The sequence below is a fragment of the Trichosurus vulpecula genome, chromosome 1 (assembly GCF_011100635.1).
Source record: "Trichosurus vulpecula isolate mTriVul1 chromosome 1, mTriVul1.pri, whole genome shotgun sequence".
Classification (NCBI taxonomy): Eukaryota; Metazoa; Chordata; class Mammalia; order Diprotodontia; family Phalangeridae; genus Trichosurus; species Trichosurus vulpecula.
In genome coordinates this window covers 314,853,870-314,861,706 of record NC_050573.1, presented here as the reverse complement: position 1 = coordinate 314,861,706, position 7,837 = coordinate 314,853,870, and the positions used below count along the sequence as shown (strand labels likewise).

Sequence of the window (7,837 nt, the reverse complement as noted above, 5' to 3'; positions counted from 1 at the left end):
AACCTCTTTTTTTCTTTACATTTTTCAGTGCAATAAACATTTATTAAGCTTTTATTTGCAAGACACTAAGCTTGAGGAAAAGCAACATAATCCATAAAGCTCTCAACCTAGGCTTTCAAGGAGCCTACATATAATTTAATCCAAACATCATATCTGGTGTAAGGAGGAGGAGCTTTTGTCTGACAGTCAGTTTAGTACATGAACAAGTACCTGGATGTATACACGTCCGGATCATACCTTGCTCTTGATGATTCTGTGTACCTTTACAAAGTATTGCTCAGAGGATGAAATTAGATCAAGGTCATATTGAACATCAAAATAAGGTTGCTTTTGCAAAACAATGAGTGCAGTCAGCAGTTCAAACCTTGCTATCAACACCCAGATTCAATAGGTTGATTAATTTTGGGAATCCATGTAGCCAAAGCAATGAACAAGACAACAGTGAACAAAAATAGTCGAGTGGAAGGCATGGTGTGAATGCAGACTCAGGAAATGCTCCAGAAGCACAACGAACACCTCTGTTACTTCAGGTGGATTATAATGTAGAGTGTATAATGAACTTTCTATGAATCCCACATCTGGGGTTTTCATGGAACCATTCTTGTTTTTATATGTCATAAGACAACAGATTACTTCTCCTTGGTGTGGCTGAAGTCCAACTTCCTCCCAAGCTTCCGGGAGAGCTGTGGTTGTTTCACTCGTGTCTCTGGGCTTACTCTTTCCCACTGGAAAGCACATTTCCCCTGGCAAGGTACCTAACTTTTTATCTGACTGTGAAGAGCAGATAAATCTTTTCTTCTTAACCAACAAAGATAGTGGGACAGAGTATTTAGTTGACTATCACTGGGAAAACTTGGTTCCAACACCATACTTTCTAAAGCAGGTCTTAGTATTCTTGGTCAAATTTTTGCTTCAGTTGCTCACCTTCAGCCATAGTTTCAAACTACATCTCCATTTGTCTTGGTAGTTGTCCTCATCTCTGACACTTGTGTCATCCTTATCTCCTATTTGACTACAAATTCTTTTAGCTAAGGTTTCTTTCATATCTCCACATAAAGCTTGACATACCACTAGGCTTTCAAGAAAATAATGACAAGCCTGGAAGTGATTATATAAGAACAGATCAGGACTTTATGACCTAAGAGTGGCAGAGGGGGCAGAGCCAAGATGGCAGCTGGAAAGCAGGGACTTGCTTAAGCTCTCCTCCAAATACCTTCAAACACCTGTAAAAATGGCTCTGAACAAATTCTAGAGCTGTGGAACCCATAAAATAGCAGAGGGAAGCAGGTCTCCATCCCAGGATGGCCTGGATGGTAACTGGGAAGGGTCTATCACATGGTGCTGGGAACAGAGTGCACAGCAGCATGGGCCGTTCCAGGACAGACCAGACCAGAGCAGGTCTTAGGGCCATGAATCATTGAGCTGTGGCAGTTACCAGACTTCTCAACACAAAAATGCCAAAGACCACAGAGCAGGTTAGTGGGAAGCTGCTAGATTGGGGTAGAAAGAGGTCTGGCACCAGCCCTGGGGTGGCAGAGGTGGTGTGACAACAGTGTGAGCAGCAGCAGGAAGCTCCTGCGGCTTCTTCCAGAGCTCCAGTGTCAGCTGTTTCCTGAGTCCCTGGCTCACACTGTGGGAGGAATCAAGTGGCAGAACAGAGTGGGATTGTAGGGCTTGCTTTGCCCTTCTGGGATTTGGGTTGCAACGCTGGTTGGCAGTTCGTGGGGGAGGAGGAGCACTGCCGTGGCAGAGCTTGTGGTGACAGCAGAGTAGAAGTAGCTCTGAAAAGAGCAGCACAGCCCCTAAAGCTTAGGACAAAGCATTCTCTACTCTACAAGCAGTCATAACCTGACAAAAAGCTCAAAGGTCAAGTACTTGGCTGGGAACATGGCCAGGCAGTGAAAAAGGACACAGACTCTTACTCAGATTCAGACTCTAGAATCTTTTTTTGTTGACAAAGAAGATCAAAACATACAGCCAGAAGAAGACAACAAAGTCAAAGAGCCTACATCAAAAGTCTCCAAATAAATATGAATTGGTCTCAGGCCACGGAAGAGCTCAAATAGGATTTGGAAAAGCAAGTTAGAGAAGTAGAGGAAAAATTGGGAAGAGAAATGAGATGCAAGAAAACCTTGACAAATAAGTCAGCGACTTGCTAAAGGAGACCCAAAAAATGAAGAAAATAATGCCTTAAAAATAGAGTAACTTAAATGGTAAAAGAGCTCCAAAAAGCCAATAAGGAGAAGAATACCTTGAAAGACAGAATTAGCCAAATGGAAAAGGAGGTCGAAAAGTCCACTGAAGAAAATACTACCTTAAAAATGAGATTGGAGCAAGTGGAAGCTAGTGACTTTATGAGAAATCAAGATATTATAAAAGAGAACCAAAGGAATGAAAAAGTGGAAGACAATGTGAAATATCTCATCGGAAAAACCATTGACCTGGAAAATAGATCCAAGAGAGAGAATTTAAAAATTATTGGACTACCTGAGAGCCATGACCAAAAAAAGCCTAGATATCATGTTTCAAGAAATTATAAAGGAGAACTGCCCTGATATTCTAGAGCCAGAAGGTAAAATAGAAATTGAAAGAATCCTCTGATCGCCTCCTCAAAAAGATCCCAAAAAGAAACCTCTTAGGAATATTGTTGCCAAATTCCAGATCTCCCAGATCAAGGAGAAAATATTGCAAGCAGCCAGAAAGAAACAATATGAGTATTGTGGAAACATAATCAGAATAATACAAGATCTAGCAGCTTCTACATTAAGGGATCAAAGGACTTAGAATACAATATTCTGGAGGTCAATGGAGCTAGGATTAAAACCAAGAATCACCTACCCAGCCAAACTGAGTATCATGCTCCAAGGCAAAATATGGATTTTCAATAAAATAGAGGACTTTCAAACTTTCTCAGTGAAAAGACCAGAGCTGAATAGAAAATTTGACTTTCAAACACAAGAATCAAGAGAAGCATGCAAAGGTAAACAAGAAATAGAAATTCTAAGGGACTTACTAAAGTTGAACTGTTTTGTTTACATTCCTACATGGAAAGATGATGTGTATAATTTATGAGCCCTCAGTATTAGGGTAGCTGAAGGGAATATGCATACATACATATATATATATATATATGTGTGTGTGTGTGTGTGTGTATACACATGTATATGTGTGTGTATGTATGTATGTATATATATGAGTGTATATATGTATGTGTACAGACAGAGGGCACAGGGTGAGTTGAATATGAAGGGATGATATCTAAAAATATAAAATCAAATTAAGGGATGAGAGAGGAATATATTGAGAGAGGGAGAAAGGGAGAAATAGAATGGGGTAAATTATCTCACATAAAAGTGGCAAGAAAAAGCAGTTCTGTAGGAAGGTAAGAGGGGGCAGGTGAGGGGGAATGAGTGAATCTTGCTCTCATCAGATTTGACTTGTTGAGGGAATAACGTACACACTCAATGGGGTATTTTACTCAACAGTAAAGAAGGAGGAAGGAGATAAAACACGGGGCATGATAGAAGGGAAGGCAGATGGGGGAGGAGGTAATTAAAAGCAAACACTTTCAAAAAGGGACAGGGTCAAGGGAGAAACCTGAACAAAGGGGGACTGGATAGAAGGGAGCAAAATATAGTTAGTCTTTCACAACATGAGTATTGTGCAAGAGTTTTACATAATGATACATGTGTGACCTGTGTTGAATTGCTTGCCTTCTTAGGGAGGGTGGGTAGGGAGGGAAGAGGTGAAAGAATTTGGAACTCAAAGTTTTAAAAGCAGATGCTCAGGGGGGCAGAGCCAAGATGGCGGCTGGTAAGCAGGGACTAGAGTGAGCTCCCTTACCGAGTCCCTCCAAAAACCTATAAAAAATGGCTCTGAACCAATTCTAGAATGGCAGAACCCACAGAACAGCAGAGGGAAGCAGGGCTCCAGCCCAGGACAGCCTGGATGGTCTCTGGGTGAGGTCTATACCACACGGAGCTCGGAGCTGGGAGCTGGGAGCTGGGAACGGAGTGGAGCAGAGCCCAGCCTGAGTGGCGTGGACCATCCAGAACAGTAGGCAGGCGGAGGGGGCCCTAGCGCCCTGATTTAGTGAGCTGCGGCAGTTAGGAGACTTCTCAACCCACAAACACCAAAGACTGCGGAGAAGGTTAGTGGGAAAAGCTGTGGGAGTGGAAGGAGTTCGCGGTTCGGCTTCCAGCCCCGGGGGCAGCAGAGGTGGGGCAGCTACGGCTGTTGTTACTTCCGGCTCCAGGCCCACCTGGTGGGAGGAATTAAGTGGTGGATCAGAGCAGGGGTGCACAGCCTGCCGAAGATCTAAGCCCAGTTCGGGTTGGGGGTCCTTGGGGAAGGAGCAGTGTGGGTCTGACAGAGCTGGCACCTCACCCCAAACGTGTAACATAGAACTTGTTAGTCTACAAGCAGTCATACCCCACTGAAAAACTCAAGGGTCAAGTTAGTTGGTTGGGAATATGGCCAGGCAGCGAAAACGCGCCCAGATTCAGTCTCAGACTTTGGATTCTTTCTTTGGTGACAAGAGACCAAAACATACAGCCTAAAGAAGACAACAAAGTCATAGAGCCTACAACAAAAGCCTCCAAGAAAAACAGGAACTGGCCCCAGGCCATAGAAGAACTCAAAAAGGATTTGGAAAAGCAAGTTAGAGAAGTAGAGGAAAAATTGGGAAGAGAAATGAGAAGGATGTGAGAAAACCATGAAAAACAAGTCAATGACTTGCTAAAGGAGACCCAAAAAAATACTGAAAAATACACTGAAGAAAACAACACCTTAAAAAACAGACTCACTCAAATGGCAAAAGAGCTCCAAAAAGCCAATGAGGAGAAGAATGCCTTGAAAGGCAGAATTAGCCAAATGGAAAAGGAGGTCCAAAAGACCACTGAAGAAAATACTACTTTATTTTTTTTTTTTTAAATTTATTTTTTATTTATTTTTAGTTTACCACACACGGTTCTACATAGTTTTGAGTTCCAGTTTTTCTCCCCTCCCTCCCCCCTCCCTCCCCAAGACGGCATGAAGTCTCATATAACTGTCATGTATAACTTCGCATTGAATTAATTTATGCTCTAGTCAAGTCGTGGAGAAGAATTTTGACCAATGGAATGAATCATGAGAAAGAAGAAACAGAACCAAAAAAAAAAAAACAAAAAAAAAAACCCCAAAACCAAAAACAAAAGAGAAGCAGAAAAGGCGAGCATGTAGTAGTGTGCCTCAGTCTGTATTCAAACTTCGCAGTTCTTTCTCTGAATGAAGATAGCATTCTCCATCGTGAGTCCCCTGGAGTTGTCCTTGCCCCTTTAGGTTGCTGAGAGAAGCGCAGTATGTCAGGGTTGGTCCTCACGGAATCCACATATCTGTGGCTGTGCACAACGTTCTCCTGGCTCTGCTCCGCTCACTCAGCATTATGTCGTGTAGGTTTTTCCATGTTGTTATGAAGTCTGCATCATCCCCATTTCTTATGGCACAATAGTATTCCATCACCTTCATATACCACAGCTTGTTCAGCCATTCCCCAATTGATGGGCATCCCTTTGCTTTCCAATTCTTGGCTACCACAAAGAGAGCTGCTATAAATATTCTTGTACATATGGGTCCTTTTCCCGCTTGCCTGATTTCTTTGGGATACAACCCTAGAAGTGGTATTACTGGGTCAAAGGGTATGAACATTTCTATAGCCCTTTGGGCATAGTTCCACACCGCCCTCCAAAATGGCTGGATCAGCTCACAACTCCACCAGCAATGCAACAATGTTCCAATTTCCCCACATCCTTTCCAGCATTTATCATTCTCCTGATTTGTTATTTTAGCCAATCTGACAGGAGAGATGTGGTATCTAAGAGTTGTTTTGATTTGCATTTCTCTAATCAGCAGCGATCCAGAGCATTTTTCCATATGCCTGTAGATAGCTTTAATTTCTTCCTCTGAAAACTGCCTGTTCATATCCTTTGACCATTTCTCAATTGGGGAATGGCTTGTATTCCTATATATTTGGCTTAGCTCCCTGTATATTTTAGAAATGAGGCCTTTATCAGAGATACTAGTTGCAAAGATTTTCTCCCAATTTTCTGCTTCCCTCCTAATTCTTGTTGCATTGGCTTTTTTTGTACAAAAACATTTCAATTTGACATAATCAAAATTATCCACTTTGCATTTTGTAATGCTCTCTATCTCTTGTTGGGTCATGAATTCTTTACTTTTCCACAAATCTGATAAGTAAACTATTCCTTGCTTTCCCAAATTACTTAGAGTATCAGCTTTTACTCCTAAATCATGAACCCATTTTGACTTTATTTTGGTATATGGTGTAAGATATTGGTCTATGCCCAGTTTTTGCCCTACCATTTTCCAATTTTCCCAACAGTTTTTGTGAAATAGTGAATTATTAGCCCAGAAACTGGCTTCTTTGGGTTTATCAAAGAGTAGATTGCTAAACTTGTTGATTTCACCTACTTGTGTACCTATCCTATACCACTGATCCACACCCCTGTTTCTTAACCAGTACCAGGCAGTTTTGATGACTGCTGCTGTGTAGTACAGTTTAATATCTGGTGTGGCTAAACCACCATCCCTAGCATGTCTTTTCATTAATATCCTAGATACTCTAGACCTCTTGTTTTTCCAAATGAATTTTGTTATTATTTTGTCCAGCTCAGTAAAAAAAATTTTTGGTAGTTCGATTGGTATGGCACTGAATAGATAGATTAATTTAGGTAGAATTGTCATTTTTATTATATTAGCTCGGCCTAACCATGAGCAACTGATATTTCTCCATTTATTTAGATCTGATTTTATTCGCGTGAAAAGTGTTTCATAGTTATGTTCATATAGGCCCTGGGTTTGTCTTGGCAAATAGACTCCCAAATATTTTATAGTGCCTTCAGTAACTTTGAATGGAATTTCTCTTTCTATCTCTTGCTGTTGGGCTTTGTCAGTAATGTATAGGAATGCTGAGGATTTATGTGGGTTTATTTTATATCCTGCAACTTTGCTAAAGTTGTTTATTATTTCAAGTAGTTTTTTACTTGATTCTCTAGGATTCTCTAGATAAATCATCATATCATCTGCAAAAAGTGATAATTTAGTTTCTTCTTTTCCTATTCTAATTCCTTCAATTTCTTTTTCTTCTCTTATTGCTACAGCTAATGTTTCTAGAACCAAATTGAATAATAGGGGTGATAATGGACATCCTTGTTTCACCCCTGATCTTATTGGGAATGCATCTAGTTTATCCGCATTACAAATAATGCTTGTTGATGGTTTTAGGTAGATGCTATTTATAATTTTGAGGAAGGTTCCCCTTATTCCTATGCTTTCTAGTGTTTTGAATAGGAATGGGTGTTGTACTTTGTCAAAGGCTTTTTCTGCGTCTATTGAGATGATCATATGGTTTTTGCTAGTTTTGTTGTTGATATGATCAATTATGCTAATAGTTTTCCTAATATTGAACCAGCCTTGCATTCCTGGAATAAATCCTACCTGGTCATGGTGTATTATTCTCGTAATGAGTTGCTGCAATCTTTTTGCTAATATTTTATTTAAAATTTTTGCATCAATATTCATTAGAGAAATTGGTCTATAATTTTCTTTCTCTGTTTTAACTCTACCTGGTTTAGGTATTAGTACCATATTTGTGTCATAAAAAGAATTTGGTAGGACTCCTTCTTCCCCTATTTTCCCAAATAGTCTGCAAAGTATTGGAATTAGTTGTTCTTTAAATGTTTGATAGAATTCACATGTAAAACCATCTGGCCCTGGAGATTTTTTCCTAGGGAGTTCGTTGATGGCCTGCTCAATTTCTTTTTCTGATATGGGGTCATTA

At 40.5% G+C, this 7,837-nt stretch overlaps 1 pseudogene; it reads right to left on the bottom strand.

Moving 5' to 3' along the window:
• Positions 1-231: 231 nt before the first annotated feature.
• LOC118845724 lies at positions 232-906 on the bottom strand (annotated as a pseudogene).
• Between the last annotated feature and the right edge of the window lie 6,931 nt (positions 907-7,837).